The following is a 10,503-nucleotide window of genomic DNA, read 5'->3' on the forward strand; positions in this document are numbered from 1 at the left end:
TGACTTCAAATCCAGCCTCAGACGCTTTGTAGCTATGTGAGTCTGGTAAATCACTTAACCTCTGTTAGCCTCAGTTTTCTTAGTTATAGAATTAGGACAATAACACAACCTATCTTGCAGGGTTATTGTGAGTTAAAGCTCTTGTAGAGTACTTGGCACATAGTAGGAACATATAAAAATGCTTCCCCTAGGTCATCTTAATGCAGGCCACAGTTTCCTCATCAATAAAAGGACTAGATGACCTCTAAGATTCCTTTTAGGGCTAGATTTTTGATCCAAAGATCCTTCTACTGTCATAAAGCAAAAGCCCTTAATTCTTTCTGACCTTGCCAGTATGTTTAATGGGTTTATGTCTATATAACCAACTATCATTCCATTGGAAGGAGTTGTGCCCCTTTTGTCTGATACATATGAGTCCGTGTCTGGCTTCTTCCCATACTCTAGTTACCCAGCAGTCTTTGTCACTAACATATGCCTTCAGTCTTCCAACTCTATTATTCCTAGTATCCACTCTTTTCGCCAGGTAAATTGCTTTCCCTTCAACTTTCTTTTCAACTCTCATTCCAATTCAGCTCAGTGCCACCTTCCACACCTGCTCTTCTTTCTCTCAGACAGACCCTCCCAAATAAATTATAGGTTCTGCTGTAAAGTCTACTACGGTACAACCCCCATTGTCCTGTGGGCAAACTACACTAAAAATCTTCTCCCTCCCTCCACCTTCTCTGGAAAGAACACTGGAATTGGAGTGAGAAGATTCCACTTTAAGAGTGTCTGGTACTCAGGGTTGTCCCTTTAATGACATAATGGATCAAAGTTAAAGCATAATTATAGTAAAGGCCATTCCAAATAGGATAGCTAGGAAGTGACTGGTAGAAGAATCAGAGGAAAAAGAGGATGATTTGATGAAGGTGCTATGGGGTAGACCATACATATATTTTCTTTTTCTTTTTTCTTTTATTGGCTAGGCAATGGGGTTAAGTGACTTGCCCAGGGTCACACAGCTAATAAATGTCAAGTGTTTGGTCTGAGGCCGAATTTGAACTCAGGTCCTCCTGACTCCAAGTCTGGTGCTATATCCACTGCGCCACCTAGCTGCCCCCATACATATGTTTTCAAATAGACCAATCTTTTAAAGGAGGCGGCACATGTTTCATTGTCTTAATGACTTATAAGAAAGAAGGAAGAACAATATCTGTAGAGAGAAGTCTCTAAGGCAACTGAAGCTGGACACCTGTGCTTCCCAGTTGCTTTATCTTAGGTATCTTGTTACTGTATCAACAGAGATAGCATATAAATAATGTACTCAGAGCCAGTTCCCTCATTAACATGAATAAGCCTTCATTTTCTTGAGTCAGTCAGTTTCATTAACACACACACACACACACACACACACATACATACATACATACATACATACATAAGGGGACTGGCGAGACCAGTTGTGTAGATTCCTCTGCAGTGCACAGAAAAGAGGCAAGGATATCATAAAAACTGGGGCTGAATAGAATTTGGTAAGCTGCAATGGTGTGGATGTTGACTACCAAGGGACACTTAATGCTTTGATATTTCTTAGCTGAGAATAAGTTATAAATACCCTATAGAAAGAATGAGTGCATTCTTTTTCTTTTACCTCAGGGGCTACTATGGCTGCAAACCCTTACATACTAATAATCCCAAAGAGAGTTTCCCAGTGAATATAGTCCACTGCCCAATTCCTGGCATATCCCTTTGGAAAGGGACTCACTCACTTGGGAATAGGAGTAAAGGAACTATTGAGATGATAAGCAGGCATGATATTCCATAACCTCCCATAGATGTGAGAGAAAACTTGATGGACAACTTGATATAGTGGGTCTTGGACCAAGTAGGAGGAGGCATACAGCATAAAGTTGGGGAAGGTCATCCAGGACAGTATGGCATATTGGAAAAGAACACTGGATTTGGAGTCAGAGGACCTGGGTTTGAATCCTATCTCTACTACTTGTTCCCAGTGTGATTTGGGGTAACTGAGGGTCTCAGTTTCCTCATCCATAAAAATTAGGTTGGATGACCTATGAGGTCCCTTCCAGCTCTAATATGTGATATTTTCCTAAAGTATTTGGTCTCACTATGAGTATTGATCAAGTATAGGGACAGTAGCTTTGTTTTTCACATTAGCAGTGGCAGCCTTCTTGGTCTTAGTGACAATGATCAGCAACTGACTTTGCTAGCAGCATGTGAAGGAATGCCTGTGTTGGCATGTTAATGACCTTATTTCACCCATGTAGGAGATGGCAATTGGATTTTCAGTGTCAGTGATATTGTAAAAAAGGGTGATATAGTAGAAGGAGGAGTCAAGAGAGACCTGGGTTTTAGTGTGTCATGACAATCTGTCATGGGAACTGGTGACCAGGGGTATTGTCCCAACACCAACAACAGAGGACTGAGATTTGAAGATCTTCCTTTCTGTGAGTATAGAGGGAAAGAAGGATTTTTCAATGACTGACATGAAGTGTGTGATATTTGTCTTTCTGCCATGGCCACTGTTGCCTGAGCTGGAAGTACAAGTTGACCTGCATCTTAGAGAAAAAGGTGAAGGAGCAGCTGGAATAGCAGTCTGCTTTACAGGTCATCAACAAGAATGAAGTGGAGCATGATGGACAGAATTATAGACTCTCAGAGTCTGAAAGGCTGTCAGAAGCCACCTAAAACAAACAATACGGAAATAAGAATGATCTTTACAACATCCTCAATGGAAGGTTATCTGACTTTTCCTAGAAGATCTCTGGCAAAGGGGAACCTTCTGACTCCTGTGGCAGCATTCAAGTGAAGATCAACTGAAGAAAAATCAGAAGCCATGTTGTCCTTGGTGTGTAACACAGACCACCTGGAAAAAGGGAGGAAATAAATCACAAACTTGGTGCAATGGGGTGCAATGGCCTTATGCAGTATAGGATGTGTGTGTATCTTCAATTATTTGGACTTCTTCCAGAGATCTCTTCCTGCCTAAAGCAGATACTCTCAATCCACTTGCAATAATCACAACATTCTCCCTAAAGATATCTATCAAAACTTCTTTCTCAAAAGTTATCACTGATCTCAAGAGCTTAATAAGTTATAAGATCATAGACCTGAAGCAGGAGTGATTCTTAGAGGTCATCAGCTATAACTCCCTCATTTTACAGATGAGGAAATTGAGGTACAGGAAGGCTAAATAACTGGCCCAGGGTCAAGTATCTATTAAGTATCTGAGGTAGGATTTAAACTCAGGTCTTCCTAACTCCCAAATTCAGTGACCTCTCCATGGTGTCATGCTGCTTTATAAAACACTATATGGCTTCATGATCCAAATCCAATGGCCTTTATTTAGTCCTCATCCTCCTTGACTTTTGGGGGTAGTTTTTGACATTATTGATCACCCCCTTCTTATATATATTCTTGGTGTCCTTTATACTGATTGTTTCCTGGTTTGGTGAAGTAGAAAATGTATTGGACATGATGTCAGAAGGACTGGGCTTCAATTCTACCTCAGATACTTAACCTAGCGAGGTGACCTCGGGAAAACCATTTAGACACTCACTCTCAGTGGCCTTATCTACAAAATGGGGATAATAATACTTGTACTATCTACTTCCCGGGACTATTGTGAGGAAAGCACTTTGCTTACCTTAAATGCTATGTGAAAGTTGAATTAAAATGAAGAGCAGAACATTGAATAAGTTCTTGACTTACCTTAATAATATTATCCTCCGGGAGGCAGAGGAAGTGACAAGGGGTGCTGCTATTCTGAAGTCATTTGGGTCAACAAAGAAGTATTTGCTGAAGTAGGAATGGCTACCTTGAGAAAAACTAACCACTCTATCTATATATCTATATCATATATGTGCATATGATATAGAACAAGAGAAAATCTGGGTATAGTGTGACATGCACAAAAGATTTTGGTAGAACATATTTCAAAGGGCACTGAAAAAGGATACAAAGTGTGAGCCATAGTGAGTGGGTTTTTTTAAAAAATATTATAGAGAAGTTCAGAAGGACTTGATATGGGTACATGTTCCTATTTTCAAAAATGGAAGTCAGTAGAGTCTGCAAACAATAAACCAGAGAGTTTGATTTGTATTCCTGTAAAAATTCTTGAACACCTTAAAGAGATGGTCAGTCAACATCTAGAAAAACAAATGGGGGCAGCTAGGTGGTTCAGTGGATAGAGCACCAGCCCTGGAGTCAGGAGGACCTGAGTTCAAATCTGGCTTCAGACACGTAACACTTACTCTCTGTGTGACTCTGGGTAGGTCACTTAACCCAAATTGCCTCACCAAAAAAACCCCCAAAAACCAAAAAAAAAAAACCAAACCAAACCAAAACAAACTAAAAACCAAACAAACAAAAACAAATGGTGACCATAAAGAGTCAGCAGGATATCATTAAGAATAGGACATGCCAGACTAAACTCATATCCTTCTTTGACAAGGTAATGATATTTGTTGAGTAAAGAATGTTATATAGTTTACATAGATTTCAGCAAAGCATTTAGCAAAGTCCCCATGCTATTTTTGTGTCCAACTAGAGAGATATTGGCTGGAGGATAGTGCACTTAAGTGCATTTGGAATAGAATGCTATGACCAGAACCAAGGACTAGACACTCACAAGTCATTGTTGAGATCAATATGAAGAAAAGTCTTTATTGTAGTTTCCCAGAGATCTGTGTTCTTCAAAACTGTTTTCAGTGATTTGCATGGAGATATAGATGACATGCTTGTCAAATTTTTGGATGATGCAAAGTAGAATATAGCTGACACTCTGGAAGACAGAATTCACAGGATCAGTTCCTGAATTACTCAGGATCCATAACTTAAGGTGATATTTCACAGGGAGTCAGGACAATCTAAGTTCCAGTCTGGCCTCAACTATTTATTAGCTATGTGATCCTGAGCAAGTCATTTAACTTTTGTCTACCTCAGTTTCCTCATCTGTAAAATGGGGATAAAAATAGCACCTACCTCCTTAGGTTGTGAGGATAAAACGAGATGATAGTAGTAAAGTGCTGAGCATAGTGCCTGGACCATAGTAGGCACTTTAGCAATGTTGGCTATTATTGATCACACCTTCCTTCTGGATTCTTTGTCCTCTCTTGGATTCTGGGTCAGTCCTTTTTTTTGGTTTTTCTTCTTCCTGTCTGACTATTTCTTCTCAGTCTCTCTTTTTAATTATTTTTTAATTTTTATTAATTTATTTTGATTTATCAACAATCACTTCCATAAGGTTTTGAGTTTTAAATTTTTCTCCCCTTTCCTCTCCACCTCCCTCTCTAAGATGGCATGCAATCTGATATAGGCTATACATATACATTCCTATTAAACATATTTTCACATTAGTCATGTTGTAAGGAAGAATTAGAACCAATAGGAGGAACCACAAGAAAGAGGAAACAAAACAAAACAGAAGAAAAAAAGAAAAGCAAATAGTATGCTTGGATCTGCATTCAAACTCCATAGTTCTTTCTCTGGATGTGGATAGCATTTTCCATCATGAGATTTTTGAAGATATCTTAGATCCTTCCATTGCTGAGAAGAGCTGTCTATCAAAGTTAGTCATTGCACAATGTGACTGTTGCTGTGTACAATATTCTCCTGTTTCTGCTCACTTCACTCAGCATCAGACCATACAAGTCTTTCCAGGTTTTTCTGAAGTCTGCTCATCATTTCTTCTAGCACAGTAGTTTAGTCTCTTTTAAAAGTTCATCATTTACCTCTCACCTTAAGTGTGTCTATCATGGTTCTGCCTTGGGCTTTCTTCTTTTCTTTTTATATATCCTCTCAATGATCTCATCATCTCTCATGGGTTTAATTTTCATCTTTATACAAATGATTCTCAGATTTATAAATCTAGCACTAGTCTCTCTTTTGTATCACCAACTGCCTATTAGTTATCTCCAAATGGGTTTCAGAGAGGCATCTTGAACTCAACACATCTAAAACAGAACTCACCATCTTTCACTCCAAACCCACCCCTCTTCCTTTGGCTTTTTTTAAAGTAATTTAAAAAAAAAACTATATTATTTATTTATTTTTAGCATTATTTTCTTTTTAAATTTTGAGTTCTACATTCTCTTCCTCCCTCCCACCTCTCCCCTAGCCACTATGAAGGCAAGCAAAATGATACCAATTAGACATGTGAAACCATGCAAAACATATTTTCATAATAGCAGTATTGCAAAAAAGGAAAAAGAAAAAAGAAAGAAAATTATACTTCAATTTGCACTTGATATACTTCAATATACTTGATATACTTCAATTCTCTTTCTGGAGGTGGATAGCAGTTTTTTTTTCCTTGAGTTTTTTGGAATTGTCTTGGATCTTTGCACTGATCAGAGTAGCCCAGTCTTTCACAGTTGATCATCACTGCAACATTGCTGTTACTGCAATGATCTCTTAGTTTTTCTCACTTCACTTTGCATCAGTTCATATAGTTCTTGCTATGTTTTTTTTTTCTGAAACCACCCCATCATCATTTCTTATAGGACAAATGCACTCCATCACAATCATATGCTACAATTTGTTCAGCCATTCTCCAATTGATAAGCATCCCCTCAATTTCCAATTATTTGCCACCACAAAAAGAGCTGTTACAAATATTTTTTGTACATATGGATCCTTTTACTTTTTTTTTGATCTCTTTGGAGTGCAGACCTAGTAGTGGTATTGCAGTGTCAAAGGATATGCATAGTTTATAGCCCTTTGAGCATAGTTCCAAATTGTTCTCCAGACTGGTGGGACCAGTTCATAAATCCACTAACAGTTTATTAGTATACATATTCTCCCTTACAACTTCAAACATCTGTCACTTCTTTATTTATTTATTTTTATTTTTTGTTATAGTTTTTTAAATTAATATATTAATTTATTTTTAGTTTTCAACATTTACTTCCACAAGATCTTGAGTTCCAAATTTTCACCCCATCTCGCCCCTCCCCCCACCCCAAGATGGCATGCATTCTGAATACCCCTTCCCCTGGTCTGCCTTCCCTTCTATCTCTCCCCCCCTTCTCTTATTCCCTTCCCTTTCAATTTTCCTGTAGGGCAGGATGGATGTCTGTACCCCATTTCCTGTATTTCTTATTTCCCAGTTGCATGTGAAAACATTTTTTTTAAACATGTGTTTTTAAAACTTTGGGTTCCAAATTTTTTCCCTTCCTCCCTCCCCACCCACCCTCACTGAAAAGGCAAGCAACTCAATATAGGTTATACATACGCAGTTATGCAAAACACTTCCATAGTAGACATGCTGTGAAAAACTAACTCTGTTTCCCTTAATCCTGTCTTGCCCCCCCATTTATTCTATTCTTTCTTTTGACCCTGTCCCTCCTCAGAAGTATTTGCTTCTGATTACCCCTTTCCCAATCTGCCCTCCTCTCTATCATCCCCCTACTCTCTTGTCCCCTTCCCCCCCATTTTCCTGTAGGGTAAGACAGATTTCCATACCTAATTGAGTGTGTATATTATTCTCTTCTTAAGTCAAATCCTATGAGAATAAGATTCACTCATTCCCTCTCACCTTCCCCTGTTTCCCCTCCACTGTAAGAGCCTTTTCTTTTCTGTTTTTTTGTGAGATAATTTACCCCATTCTACCTCTCCCTTTCTCCTTCTCCTAGTATAATCCTCTGTCACCCCTTAATTTTATTCTCCAGATATGACCCCTTCATCTTCAACTCACCCTGTGCCCTCTATCTATCTATCTATCTATCTATCTATCTATCTATCTATCTATCTATCTATCTATATACATACATATAATTTTTTCCCTCCAACTACCCTAATACTGACAAAGGTCTCATGAATTACAAAATCATCTTTCCATGCAGGAATGTAAACAGTTCAACCTTAATAAGTTTCTTATGATTTCTCTTTCCTGTTTACCTCTTCATGTTCCATTTGAGTCTTGTATTTGAAACTCAAATTTTCTATTCAGCTTTGGTCTTTTCATCAAGAATGCTTCAAAGTCCTCTATTTCACTGAATGACCATTTTTTCCACTGAAGAATTATACTCAGTTTTGCTGGGTAGGGGATTCTTGGTTGTAATCCTATCTTCTTTGCCCTCCGGAATATTATATTCCATGCCCTGTGGTCCCTTAATGTAGAAGCAGCTAAATCTTGTGTTATCCTGATTGTGTTTCCGCAATACTTGAATTGTTTCTTTCTGGCTGCTTGTAATATTTTCTCCTTGACCTGGGAACTCTGGAATTTGGCTACAATATTCCTAGGAGTTTTCCTTTGGGGATCTCTTTCAGGAGGAGATTGGTGGATTCTTTCAATTTCTATTTTGCCCTCTGGTTCTAAAATATCAGGGCAGTTTTCCTTGATAATTTCTTGAAAGATGATGTCTAGGCTCTTTTTTTGATCATGGCTTTCAGATAGTCCAATAATTTTTAAATTCTCTCTCCTGTATCTATTTTCCAGGTCAGTTGTTTTTCCAATGAGATATTTCACATTGTTTTCTAATTTTTCATTCTTTTGGATTTGTTTTGCAGTGTCTTGATTTCTCATTAAGTCACTAGCTTCCAATTGCTCTATTCTAATTTTTAAGGAAGTATTTTCTTCAGTAAGCTTTTGGACTTCCTTTTCCATTTGGACAATTCTGCTTTTTAGGGCATTCATCTCCTCATTGACTTTTTGGACCTCTTTTGCCATTTGGGTTAGGCTATTTTTTAAGGTGTTATTTTCTTCAGTATTTTTTTGGGTCTCCTTTAGCAAGCTGTTGACTTGTTTTTCATGATTTTCTTGCATTACTCTCATTTCTCTTCCCAGTTTTTCCTCTACTTCTCTTACTTCCTTCTCAAAATCCCTTTTGAGCTCTTCCAAGGCCTGGGACTGATTCATATTTTTCTTGGAGGCTTTGGATGTAAGAGCTTTGACTTTGTTGTCTTCTTCTGGTTGGATGTTTTGATTTTCTTTGTCACCAAAGTAAGGTAATATAGTCTGACTCTTTTTGTGCTGCTTACTGATGATCCTGGCCAATTACTTGAGTTTTAAACTCTCTGTTAAGGTAAGAGTCTGCTTCCAATGTGAAGAATGTACTGTCCCAAGCTTCGGGGTTTGTACAGCTGTTTTCAGAGACACTTCTAGGGACCTGAAAATTTTCAGTTCTTCCAAGGTGGTTTGATAAAGGGCGAGGTGTTTCCTCTCCACTGCCACAACAAGCTCCACCATGCCAGCACTCCTTCTCAGCCCAGGACCACCCCTCAGAACTGTGACCCAGATCCAAGCACGGGCAAAGCAGGAGATTCCTACCTCAGCACTGGCAAAGAGATCCCTGCAATCCCTCTCTTATCAGCCACTCAATTCCCCCTCAGTCTGTGGGCTCAGGAGGCAACTGTGGCCCTGGGGTCGTGCTTGGGACTTGCGGCTGAGACCTAGCTTCTCTCTTACCGCAGAAACAGACTTTTCTCACTGACTTGCTAAGTTGTCTTTGGTGTTTGTGGGTTGAGAGGTCTGGAAACCACCACAGCTGCCCATGATTCAGTCCTCTGAGGCCTGCTCCAGGTTCGCTGTGGCCTGCGGGCACATGCCAAACTGCGCTCCTCTCCCTACCTTGCGTGATATACCTTTCTGATCAACCATCCAGGCTGCCTTGGGCTGGAAATTTGTTTCACTCTGTCTTTTTGTGGGTTCTGCTGCTTTAGAATTTGTTTAGAGTCATTTTTAATAAGTATTTGGAGGGGTCTGGGGGAGAGCTCAAGACAGTCACTGCTTTCACTCTGCCATCTTGGCTCTGCCTATCTGTCACTTCTGATGTGAAGTGGTGCCTCAGAGTTGTTTTAATTTGCATTTCTCTAATCAATAGTGATTTTTAGCATTTTTTCGTATGATTCCAGATAGCTTTGATTTCTTCTTCTGAAAACTGCCTGTTAATATCCTTTGACCATTTATCAACTGGGGAATGGCTCTATTTTTAATTAATTTGACTCAGTTCCCCATATAGTTGAGAAATGAGACCTTTATCTGAGATACTTGCTCTAAAATTTTTTATTTTCTTTCATTATCTATGACATCTTTTAGCAAAATATAGTCTCCCTGATTATCTCTTGTAATTACATGGTTTTACTTTTGCTCTCTGTGAGATCATGATTGCTACCCCTGCCTTTTTTATTTCCACTGAAGCATAATAGATTCTGTTCTGACCATTTATTTTAATTCTCTGTGTGTCTTTCTCTTTCAAGTGTGTCTCTTGTCTCTTCTAATCTATTCTGCTATTCACTTCTATTTTATGGGTGAGTTCATCCCATTCCCATTCACTCATGATTACTAACTGTGAATTTCCCTCCTTCTACTTTCTCCATTTTCTCTTTCTCTTTCTCTTTTTATCCTGCCCCTCCTCAAAAATCTGTTTTGCTTCTGACCACCATCTCTTATTTCAAGCATTGCCCACCATCTCCCCATTTTTCCCTCTACTACAGGAAATCTCTTCCTTGTGTACCTCTTTTATGAGGAAATTTTCCCCATTCTACCTCGCCCTTCCCCCA

At 38.9% G+C, this 10,503-nt stretch overlaps 1 long non-coding RNA gene across 1 annotated transcript in view; it reads right to left on the reverse strand.

Moving 5' to 3' along the window:
- Positions 1-1,089: 1,089 nt before the first annotated feature.
- The window catches only part of LOC114030486, an 18,188-nt gene continuing 8,774 nt past the window's right edge, over positions 1,090-10,503 (reverse strand). The window contains exons 2-3 of the long non-coding RNA XR_003567615.1: positions 4,631-4,783; positions 1,090-2,866 (exon numbers count right to left, since the gene is read on the reverse strand). This is a non-coding gene — a long non-coding RNA (uncharacterized LOC114030486). The remainder of the gene's footprint in view (positions 2,867-4,630; positions 4,784-10,503) is intronic.

The sequence above is a fragment of the Vombatus ursinus genome, unplaced genomic scaffold (assembly GCF_900497805.2).
Source record: "Vombatus ursinus unplaced genomic scaffold, bare-nosed wombat genome assembly UNPS02014959.1, whole genome shotgun sequence".
NCBI lineage: Eukaryota > Metazoa > Chordata > Mammalia > Diprotodontia > Vombatidae > Vombatus > Vombatus ursinus.